The sequence below is a fragment of the Bos indicus x Bos taurus genome, chromosome X, assembly GCF_003369695.1.
Source record: "Bos indicus x Bos taurus breed Angus x Brahman F1 hybrid chromosome X, Bos_hybrid_MaternalHap_v2.0, whole genome shotgun sequence".
In the NCBI taxonomy this organism is placed as follows: Eukaryota; Metazoa; Chordata; class Mammalia; order Artiodactyla; family Bovidae; genus Bos; species Bos indicus x Bos taurus.
The window spans coordinates 90,978,046-90,990,954 of NC_040105.1; positions in this window are offsets into that span (position 1 = coordinate 90,978,046).

The following is a 12,909-nucleotide window of genomic DNA, read 5'->3' on the forward strand; positions in this document are numbered from 1 at the left end:
GACACTCTAAATTTGCTGTTTTTGACTGTTCACCTTGATCCTGTGCCTTTTCTACCCTCCATTTCCCATCTCCTTTTAGTTCTTGTCTGACTATTTAACCGCATGCCTCAATGGTTAAGGGTACCGATTTTGTAAACCAGGCTTTTTGGGTTTGAATCTCCACTCTACCATTTATCCAACCATGGAATCTTGGTTAAAGGATTTAAGCACGCTATTCCTTGACTTCCTCATCTGTAAAATGGGTATAATACTAAGATCTACCTCTAGAGTTGTAGTGAGAATTTTAAAAGTTATATGCAAGAAGCACCTAGAACATTGCCTAGCAAAGAGTTAAGTGGTATATTGGAATAGAAATTACAATTATTGACGTTTGTGGATATGTTTTCTCAGTTAAGACCTTCTAGCTGATAAATAGTAAATGATAATCATGGTTAACATTTGATTATCTGTGAACTAGGTACTATATTAAGTGCTTTACATCCATTTCTGTTGTTTAATCCTCATGATCATTGGTAGTAGTTGTATTATTCTTCTCTCCCCTCCTTTGTTTTTCTAAGCAACTAAGAAAATTCAGAACTGTGAGATTGCAGATAACTCAGAGCTACTAACAAATAGAGCCTAGACTTAAAACTCTGATTTGTCTTGTGTGCGTTAGTTGCTCAGTCGTGTCTGACTCTTTCTGATTCTGTGGACCATAGCCCACAAGGCTCCTCTGTCCATGGAATTCTCCAGGCAAGAATACTGGAGTGGGTTGCCATCCCCTACTCCAGGGGATCTTCCCTACCCAAGGATCAAACCCAGGTCTCTTGCGTTGCAGGCAGATTCTTTACCATCTGAGCTACCAGGGAAGGCACTTTAGATATGACTTGACCCTTCTCAAGTATCACTGAGAAAACTGCCATAAATTCTTTGTGAGTGCTCTTCTTTTCCATAAGAGTTCCCTCAATATCCGTGCAGGTCAGGAAGGCTAAGTTCTCTTCAGAGGCAGAAGGACAGCAGACAATAAAGCAAGGGTCTCTCCCCTGAAGGTTGGCTGCAAAGATGACTAAAATAGCAAGTCATAATGAACTCAATTATTGTACCCCACTGTGCCACACAGGCCCTATTACTGCCCATACTGCCTAAGACCACTGCAGATAAAAGGTCCAGGATCCCCACCTCACCTCATCATTCTCTAAAGCTTGGATATTATAAAAGATTTTGCTTGTTTTAGGATGGCACCAAGAGACTCTTTAATATACTATTCTGACTCCAGCCAAAGTGGTAGTAATTTCCACATTAGCAGCAGGTAGAATCAGGTATTTCTATCTCAGCCCAATAGCACAGGGAATTCTCCTCTTTCCTAGTTAAAAACAAAAAAGGAATCCCCTCTTTTCCCTCAGATCCAACAGTACCAGGGTTTTGTTATTCTCGCTCCACACGTACCTACTCCCACTTCCCAACTGATGCCCAGGCAGTTCACAGTGTTTTTTTTTTCCAGGAGAAAAGCTGCTGATGGTAAAGAGACTGGTAAGGAAAAAGAATTAAGTCCCCAAGTACTGCTTTGTCCCTACCCCTGTACCCATTTTGTAGCTCCCTGACCTTCTTTACTCCCTTTTGGCACTTCAGAACTCATTACCCTGCACACCCAGGAAAGCCTTTGGGCTTGAATTGCCAAAGAATCAACTTGTCTTTTTTTTCTTCACAACCCCCAACAATAGCACAGATGGCTAGTCTTGTGTGTGTGTGTGTGTGTGTGTGTGTGTGTGTGTGTGTGTTTAATGTGGACCATTTTTAAGAAGTTTTTATTGACTCTGTTACAGCATTGCTTCAGGTTTCTTTGAAATATGTATTTATTTGGCTGTATTGAGTCTTAGTTTCGGCACATAGAATCTTTAATCTTGGGCATACAGGATTTTTTTAGCTATGGCATGTAGGATCTAGTTCCCTGACCAGGAATTGAACCCAGGCCCCCTGCATTGGGAGCCTGGAGCCTTAGCAATTGGACCACCAGGGAAGTCCCTGCTTCAGTTTTGTTTTTTTTTTGGTCATGAGGCATGTGGGATCTCAGCTCCCCACTGGAAATTGAACTTGCACCCTCTGCATTGGAAGATAATGTCTTAACCACTGGACTGCCAGGTAAGTCCCTGGGCTTGGTCTTCTACTCAAAATGGCTAAGTTTAGATTCTTCTCCCATATAGGCCATCACGCTGACAAAACATTGTGGGTCAACTATGCCAGTATTCTTGCCTGGGAAATCCCATGGACAGAGGAGCCTGGTGGGCTAGAGTCCTTGTGGTTGAAAAGAGTTGGACACAACTAAGCAACTGAGCACACCGCATATGCTCCTATAATTTTTTTTTTTTTAAAGTTTGTGTGTGTGTGTGTGTGTGTGTGTGTGTGTTAGTCAGTCATGTGACCCCATGGACTGTAGCCCTTCAGGTTCCTCTGTCCATGGAATTTTTCCAGTGGCTAAGTTTAAAAAGATAAAGAAGAGAAAGAGAGGATGAGAAAGCTTTTATCTTAATTTCCCCCATTATTTCTAGTGTCAGACTATTAGAAACTGTCAGCATAGGGGTAAAGCTGAGAGAAGTCCAGTTCCAGAAGTCAGGAAATCTTCCCTGGCGCAAAGCATAAGTGTCAACAGAGGAAAACAAGCAGACAGAGGTGTCTCTAGGGCCAGTAGAAATAAAGCAGAGAGGTTGGGTGCAGATCTCAGACATAAACAAGAGACCCTACACTTATAGCTCCTTTCATCCTAAACCCCATATTCCCATTCCAGAGATTTCATCTGCCTCAAATTCGTACCAATTTGGTTCTTTTGACTTCTGGGCAACTTGCCCTGATCACAGAAGCCACCACCAGCTGCTATTGCTTTGCAAAAATAGTAGGTATGGGGAGAGGATATTCCTTATTCCTAACCCCAATTTTAGAAAGGGAGATGTGTTCCCAGTATCTCATCCCAGATGTTCTCATAACGTAATTTTCGAAACTGTCATATGTAGTTTGTGTTCAAGTTCTGCTGTGCTTTCTGTGGTATTTTTCAGTTATGTGTTTTTAAGGGCTCATCTGGGGTCCTAATACACATATGACAGTATTCCTATACTGTAGGGTACACACACTGCTGGTGACCAGTTCAGGCTCCCTTTACAAGACAGATGGACCAATTCCCCCAGCAGCTGTGGGTGTTAGCAGCTAACTACAGCTGCTTCCTTTTCTGGATAATTGCACTCTGTAGAATAAAAGCTTCAGTACTGGTATAAGATTCATGCTCCCCACACACCCCTGCAACCTAACAAATGAAAATGAGGCCTAGCCTATTCCTAACTTCTCTTGTCTTGCTGATATCAACAGACCACATTCTCTCAAATTAAAAAGTAAATTCATTCATGCTTCATTGTAGTTCTTTTTCACTACAGATTATGGGGGAAAAACTTATAATTTTTAGAAAAAGCTATTTGAGACTTGTTATAATTTTGGTTAGATTATAATTATTTTGTGATAGATATTCCTGCTGTAATAGCATGAATCTTAAATTGATCAGTTGTTGGCTATTTCATTTCTGTTGACTGTAAGCTGTTACTGAAGATGGCCAAGAACAAGCCCAAGGTTATGTATCTGATAAGGATACTCTGATTAATCTAGAAATGTTAAAAAAAACAGACAAGACTACCAATTTGCAAATAATAAAAATATATCCTAAAATAATTCTGGTATAATTCAGAAGACATATTGGGATCATTATTATAAACCTTGATCATAATATTGTAGAAGCATGTAGGTATTGGTTGAATAAGGTTCAGGTTGAAAAATTGTTCAGATTAAAAATGATCAGATTTTTTAATTTACATTTGCAGACATACAAAATCCTTAACTTCTGGCATCACATTCAGTTTCTTCCTCCAACACATAAATCCTATTATAGAGCCTTTGTAAAACCACCATACCAAAAGGCTGGCTAAATCCACTCTTCTGGCTTAAAAGAGCCAAGGTGATTTTTTCCACTGGGATTATCCCCTCAATTAACTTCCATCTAAATTAAGACCCAAACATATCTGAAAACTTATTTATCTGTGTATTTTAATATATTGCTTTTAGTGTGACCTCTGATCATTAATTCCCTTTCATTTATTATTTACATGTATTTATTTGTATATTTTATGTTATTATTTATTATTTAGGGTTTCCCTGTGGCTCAGCTGGTAAAGAATCCACCTGCAATGCAGGAGACCTGGGTTCGATCCCTTTCAATTCCTTTGTACTTGTTATTTTGCTAAATATATTGATTTTATCCTCCCTTGAAAAAAATCAGATTCTGGAAAGTCTTTTAAGTGGTGGTTTTTGATTTTGTAACTGAAATAAACATTTCCTATTTCATAAGAGGAAAATATCATTATTTTAAAATTTATACTGATCTGAAAACTATTGGTTGTTTCTGAAAAGTCCTTTCTACATTACTCAAATAAATCTCAGTATTTATAGAGCTTATTCAGTATTTATAGAGCTTATTCAATATTTTAGTTCTGTACAAGATTTTCAGTATAGCATAGGAAAGAATACTCTGTTAACTTGCTTAACACAGGTATACTGAAGAGAAGAAATGACTTTCCTAACTTATCTGTAATCATTGTTAAGTGAAGTATTGGTAAGAACAATTAAAGAATGATGAATTACTCATTAAAATTTTTGAAGTACTAAAGCACTGGAATGGATAGAATTATACAGGAGAATTATATAACTTATTTTCAGAAATAATAAGAAAATTGTATGAGGGTAGATATGTAAAGTTTATTATAACAGTACCCTCTGTTGGTATTTCTCAAAAATTTTCTGCCTATCAACCCTTAAATGTTTCTAAGATTGTAAATGATTAATTATCACATTATCCATTTCTAATAAAAACATTTTCTAAGTCCTTCATCTATCTTTCATCATTTACCAGTTTCACCATAGAAATGATATGGAATTTCAGTGTCACTGTTGATACACAATGCCCATCTTTTCTGGCCTAGTTGACAGATATGCATATTCTAAAATCCCAAGCCAAATGTCATTCCCTCTGTGAAGACCTTCCCAGTCTCCTTTTTCCTAGGCAGAATTCATCCTTTTCTTAAATGTGCACTCATAGGTCTTTATACATACCTCTTTTAGACCTTGCATCTCATGGTATTATAATTATATGTTGCATAAGTTAACAATTGTTTTTGCATGTCATTAAGAAACCCATTATTTTTCTATTATATAAAAATCCAAAAGTAGGCAGTTCAATATTGTTACAGCTTCTCCTTTCATCTTTATGCTTTATTTTTCAAGCTCAAGCTCTGCCTTCCTAGCTCAGTTTCCTCGGTGTAACAATATAGTTGCTGTAGCTCCAGCCATCACACCCATGTCCTAGGCAAGAATGAGTAAAAAGGTAATGCAAAATGGCCTCCCAGCTTAACAACTTCATAAGCAACCTCACCCCTCCTCCCCCACCCAAGTGCATGTATGTGCACATACACATACACACAGACAAAATTTTGAAACTTTCTAGGAGGCCCCACCCAACAACTTCCACCTACATACCATTGACCTATGTTTAGTCACATGAGCACCCCTATTTGAAAGAAAGGGTGAGAAATTACATTTTTTCCTACAAAGCCACATTTTGGGTACATAGCCACACCCCCCACCCAAGAAAATCAGGTGTTATCACTTAGAAATAATGGGGAGAAAGGGATAAACAACTAGCAATCTCTGTCACATTCTTTCACTTAAAAAAAAATCATAACCTGTTTCCTTACCTAGGCTGTAAAATCTTGGATGATTTAGAGTATGTCACATTTATTTTGTATTTCAAGGGCCTAGCATAGTACATTCGGAGAAAGCAATGGCACCCCACTCCAGTACTTTTGCCTAGAAAATCCCATGGACAAAAAAAAAGAAAAAAGAAAATCCCATGGACAGAGGAGCCTGGTAGGCTGCAGTCCATGGGGTTGCTAGACTCGGACACGACTGAGCGACTTCACTTTCACTTTTCACTTTTATGCATTGGAGAAGGAAATGGCAACCCACTCCAGTGTTCTTGCCTGGAGAATCCCAGGGACGGAGGAGCCTGGTGGGCTGCCGTCTATGGGGTTGCACAGAGTCGGACATGACTGAAGCGACTTAGCAGCAGCAGTAGCAGCATAGTACATGACACTATTTATTGTTTATTTTCTTCACCTACAATGTGAAGGGTTATTTTATGTAATCTTCCAAATAAAAAAGATTTCATGTTTTACCAGAATAATTTCTGTGCTTTGTGTTGACTTTAATCATGTCCTTGATTATTTAAGAAAACAAAGCTTCCTCACTTATGAAGGAGCTGAGGTTCTTGAGAGTCATGTTACCTTCTGTGTTTATTTTTAAATGCTTTATTGTTCCCTTCATATGAATAGCCAAATACTGTTTCTTTTCACCAACTATCCTATTTTAAGTATTCAAATTTCTTGACTTTTGATTTTGTTTTCTTCCTAAGGTTGAATCCTAAATGTAAAATGAAATAAAATAACTTTCAGGATATATTTTGCACCTAAAGGTATATTTGATATTTTCCAAAAGGCCCTCAATCAGTCAAAGATTTGTTTTTTCTTTTACCTTAGAAAAAAGGTGCTAGAAACTATTATGTTTATTTAGTGTTACTATTTGGAGAAGGCAATGGCACCCCACTCCAGTACTCTTGCCTGGAAGATCCCATGGACGGAAGAGCCTGGTGGGCTGCAGTCCATGGGGTCACTAAAAGTTGGACACCACTGAGCAACTTCACTTTCACTTTTCACTTTCATGCATTGGAGAAGGAAATGGCAACCCACTCCAGTGTTCTTGCCTGGAGAATCCCAGGGATGGAGGAGCCTGGTGGGCTGCCGTCTGTGGGGTCGCACAGAATCGGACACAACTGAAGCAACTTAGCAGCAGCAGCAGCAGCAGCAGCAGTAGTATTACTATTGATGAGATGTATAGGAAGAGTTGTCTAATTAGAAGAGATGCTCAGTTTCCCCTAAGTCACATTTGTATGGGCGAAATATTTCTAACATAAAAATGTCAGAAATTGTATCCTAAATGGAAAGTATCTAGAGATATCTCAAGGCTTTTGGTCTCCATGATATTTCTATTTATCAGAGTTCTGGTGGTACTTTGCCTGAGAATATTAGGCAAAAGCAGTTTAGCATTATTGGTTATAATTTTAGTTATTATTGTAAACCTTTTCTTGGCCACAGCCTTACTTCTTATTAATTTGAATCTAGCATCTTCAAAGCCTGTGGCTTTTAAGTGAGGATGTGTTTCAGACTTAACCTATGGAGTTCCATTAAAATATAGGTTTTGTTGTACCTGCTCCAGACTTACTGAATTTCTTTAGTTGGTATTCATTTTTTTATTGGAGGATAATTTCTGTACAATGTTGTGTTGGTCTCTGCCATACAACAATGTGAATCAGTCATATATATATATAGGATATATATCCCTTCCCACTTGAGCGCCACCCCGCCCCCCCCAATTCTACTCTTCTAGGTTGTCACAGAGCACCAGGCTTGGCTCCTTGTGTTATGCAGCAGCTTCCCACTACTTATGTATTTTACACATGGTAGTGTATATATGTCAGTGCTACTTTCTCAATTTGTCCTAACCTCCCTTTCCCCCGCTGTGCCCACAAGTATGTTATCTACGTCTGTGTCTCCATTTCTTCTCTGTAAATAGTTTCAACAGTACTATTTTTCTGGATTACATATGCATGCATTAATATATGGTATTTGTTTTTCTCTTTCTGACTTCTTCACTTTGTATAACAGAATCTAGGTTCATCAACCTTACTCCAACTGACTCAAGTAATATCATTCTCAACAGTGAAAACCTAAAAGCATTTCCTCTAAGATCAGGAACTAGTTGGTATTCTTGATATTCTGTAAATATATGTTCTTCCTGTATGTTTAGTATATTCATGGTATAGAATGTATGTCATATCTCTATTATTATTTATCTTTCAGTTTTTTCCTCTATAAAAATTGTCTCTATTTTTTGTAAATCAGATGTAACATTTACTGTTTTTGATGAAAGTAGACTCAGTTGTTATAGATATTTTGTCTAAAACTTTGGTAATTGGCATTATCAGAATTGGCTCTGATATACATTCTGCCCCATTAGTTTGTCTTCTAGGAAAAGGGGTAAACAGATAATTCAAAAAAGAAAAAAGAGGTGTCTCCAATTAGAGGACTGAAACCCTAACTGCTTTTTGGGAATTCTGGATTTCTTTTTCCTTTTCTCAGGCCTCTTCATTTCATGCTTTATTAAAGGCACAGAAGGTAGAGCAAACTGTACATGCTGTGGTTCAGAGAATATCAAGCGATTTAGACAATGCCACTGCAGTGGGCTGAATGGTAGACCCTGAAAGATATTTCCACCTTCTAATCTCGGAAATCTGTGAATATTGCAGTATATATTAAGCCCAAAATATTCATAAAGATTTTGAGAGGAGAACTTATCCTGGATTATCTGGGTAGGCCCTAAGTCCGAAGAAAAGTGTTCTTAAAAAAGTGAGACAGGGACTTCCCTGGTCATCCAGCAGCTAAGATTCCGAGCTCCCAATGCAGGGAGCCTGGGTTAGATCTCTAGTCAGGGAACTAGATCCCACATGTCACGACTAAATATCCTGCATACTGAAACTAAGACCCAGCACAGCCAAATAAATAAATAAATATTTTTTAAAAAGTGATGCAGAGGAAGATTTGAGAGACACCCAAAGGAGGCAGTGTGATGAAGGCAGATGTTGAAGAAATGAGTCTACAAGTCCATGAATGCAAGGACAGCTACAAGAAGCTGAAAAAAACAAGGGACCACTTCTCCTCTAGGGCCTCTGGAGTGAGTGTGGTCCTGCTACATTTCAGATTTCTAGGCTTCAGAACTGTGCAAGAATAAAGCCACCAAGTTTGTGGCAATTTGTCATAGCAGCCTTATGAAACTAATACAATCACTTAAAACTTATTGCCCCAGAAGTTCATGCAATTGAATGGGCCATGGTTCAGAATTGAACTGCCTTAAATATAGGACTGGCTTCTTGAGGGAGAACATGAGCTAATTTAACAGCAGGATATTGTGCCTACATCCCTACAGTCCTCTCCAAGATTTATTTATTTATTTTTGGCTGCATTGGGTCTTGATTGTCACATGTAGGCTTTCTCTAGTTGTGGCTTGCAGGCTCTAGAGTTCAGGGCACATGGGCTTAGTTGCACTGTGGCATGAGGAATCTTCCTGGACCAGGGATTGAACCCCTGTCCCCTGCATTGGCAGGTGGATTCTTAACCAATGGACTATGAGGGAAGTCCTCTGAGATCTTTGATACTACTAAAACTCCAGGAAGTAAACCAAGAAATCTGAATTTGGGCAATTTGGAGAACAACCCCATAGCTGGTTTGGCAGGCTCTTCAGATTAGGGATGGGATATATTCCCTTGGTTTAATGTAGGCACTCATGGCTCCTAGCTGAGAAGTGGACCACGAATTCTGATCATAATCAAACATATAAACTCTGATCATAATACTTCTTTTAGTATTATTTTTCAGTTTCAGATCTATGATCTCTATCACAGCTGTTATTATGACAATCTAGCAAATGGCTATATAGCAGGAAGAGCAGAAAAGCCTGATACAGAGATATAAACAACCACTGTGGGAAACTTGGGGACCAGAACAACTATAGACAGAAACTTGACATGTGATTGTGATACCCCAAACAACAGTGAAAATCCAGAATGGTCACACCTTAGATATTAATAGTGTATTTAAGGAAAAGCTGAAAGCCCAAGCTGCCTATCCCCACACTCAGCCCGGACTCTGAGAAACAAAACTATGTTTACTGTCTATATTAGTATAACTTTGCTGTTGCTCTGTCTTCATGAGCATCTCTTTATTTTCAGGACTATCCTGCCCAGGCAAACAGGTTGATTGCTCATCCCAAGAACTTACCCAGGAAACAAGGTTAATATTCAAAAGTGTCACTTTCCTATATACCTGCAACGATCAAGTGGTGTTTGAAATGAAAAACACAGTACTATTTACATTAGCACTCCCAATGTTCTATAGATTCAGTGCAATCCCAATCATAATCCCAACACATTATTTTGTGGATATCGATGGACTTATGCTAAGTTTATATGGAAAGTCAAAAGACCCAGAATAGCCAACACATCTTGAAGAACAAAGTCAGAAGACTGACACTACCCAACTTGAAAACCTACTATAAAAGCTACAGTAGTCAAAACAGTGTGGTATTGGCACAAGAAGAGACAAATAGATCAGTGGAATAACAGAGTCCTAGTACAGACCAACAAAAAATAATCTTTGACAAAGGAGAAAAGATATCTTTTCAAAAAAAAAAAAAGATATCTTTTCAACAAATGGTGCTGGAACAACTGGTCATCCACATGCAAAAAAATTAATGTAGACACAGACCCAATAGGGCTTCTCTGATGGCTCAGTGGTAAAGAATCAATCTGCAATGCAGGAGACATGGGTTCGATCCCTGAGTTGGGAAGATCCCCTCAAGGAGGAAATGGCAACCCACTCCAGTATTCTTGCCTGAAAAATTGCGTGGGCAGTGGAGCCTGGTGGGCTACAGTCCAAAGCATTGCAAAAGTTGGACACAACTGAGTGACTGAGCACATACTGAATACCCTTCATAAGAATTTCTCAAAAGACCCACGAACTCTTCAATGGAAAGCATGGACAATGTTTGCACCCTAAGATTCTCTAAATTTCTTACCTCAATTCTTGCCTTGCTGCTTCCACCACTCTTGGACTGTTGTATCATGAGTACATGTATCATGTACTCAATCCTAGTCAAGTCTCCACACTGAAATCTCTACTTTTAAAACAAACACCCTATTTTAATCAATTCTATCCTTACCTTTTTCCCTCTGAGACACTGCCAAATCTTTATGGAATAGATGTTCTCCCTTGCTGTGATAAGTAATATACTCAAGCTTTGTTTTTCAAGTTGTGTTGGTGATACTTGGGGAGCTGATTTTATATATATATATATATATCTCCTTCTCCAATATATATAAAATCTAATATATCTGGGGCTTCCCTGGTAGCTCAGCTGATAAAGAATCTGCCTGCAATGCAGGAGACCCTGGTTGGATTCCTGGGTCGGGAAGATACCTTGGAGAAGAGATAGGCTACCCACTTCAGTATTTTTGGGCTTCCCTGGTAGCTCAGATGGTAAAGAATCCACCTGCAATGTGGGAGACCTGAGTTCAGTCCTTGGGTTGGGAAGATCCCCTGGTGGAGGGCATGGCAACCCACTCTGATATTCTTGCTTGGAGAGTTCCCATGGACAGAGGAGCCTGGCAGGTTACAATCACGAAGAATTGGACATGACTGAGCAGCTAAGCATAGCACAGCACATCTCATATATCTAGGTATAGACATAAATATATACACACTTATAATTTGCATCCATCAGTCACATGAAAAAATTATAAAAATTAGATCACATATCACTGTGTCAAACTCATATATTTCTATCCAATAGTAACCAAAATGATAAAGATTGTTTGGCAATTCTCGGTCCTGTTCAGTCTCTTCATAACCCTCTTGCAGTCCATCATCTCTCTGGGTACTAAGTTATGCACCTGAGGAAGGTAGAGCATTCCAGGGTTGCCTTCCAGTCCCAGACCCTCAAAGAATGTAGGGAACTAATATATACATATCAGAATTATTCTATTTCATTATAATGGTAGGGAAAGATGAATTGGGTAAATGCATTCAGACTAGGTACCCCCAAGGAACTAACCAAGAAAATTGAAGTGAAGCAAGAAGGAAGGATGCACAACAGTCATCAACTCCTAGATCATATATTTAAGTAAACATTATACACATAGTGCACATACTCTATGTGCTGCTGTCATTATTTCTATCACTGTTTCTCAACTGAAAAATATATTTAAGGGAACTCAAAAACTTTCTCAGACCCAATCATTTATATTAATTTTATACTACTATTTCCTAAATATAAACAAAACTAAATATGAACTCTGCTGTTCATAAAGCTCTTATACAAATTCAATTTACCAATTATGCACAAATTTTAAAAATGTTCATTTAATCTGTTACATGATATTTGCTAAGACAAAACTGCCCTTAGAAACCTGAGCATACTACCAGCTGGCCTGTGTGCACTCTTGATTTTCAGCATACTTGTATGTGTGTCTTGTGAGGACTCTCCTTTCCCATCACTTTCCACTTTCAAATGACAAAAATTTTCAGTTGTACAGTAAGCCTTGAAGGAGGAGGGTCATTTCATTTCTTTTCTCACTAGCTCATGACAAAGTAGTATTACTTTGTGCCAACTTGGTGTTAAAAACAGACTCAAATACACGTCCTAATTATGTGGCAGCTGTTACCATTCAGTCATCCAGATACTCCAGAATATGCCTAAAACTGAATGTAAAACATACTTGTAGAAAAACTCAGACTCTGTCATTGGATTCCAGTTTGAAAAACACTGCCCTATTATAGTATGTGTAAATAAATATATGTTTAAATGAGACTATTTTGTTAGCTTCTTACTAATACGTTCTGGTGCTATTACCTGAGTACCTGCATTATAATGCAGCACTTGACTCCTGCTTCAATTGGACAATCAAGTCTCTTGTTTGTGAGGACTAAGGTATGGGCCATTCTGTCTCACTAGTCCAGGCCCCTGAAAATGGGTGCACTGGAGACCATAGGTCTCCATCGTAGATCATCACTGTTCTTTGATCTCTAAATTGAGTGAAAGAAGATATACTCAACAGTAGGGTAGCCAAATAACTGAAGCAAGACATTAAATTTTAAGGAGCGGTTGAGGAGTTGGTAGGACAAGACACTGTTTGGGGCTCATGTGACAACTCCCCACTTCTCCCAACGCCCTTTC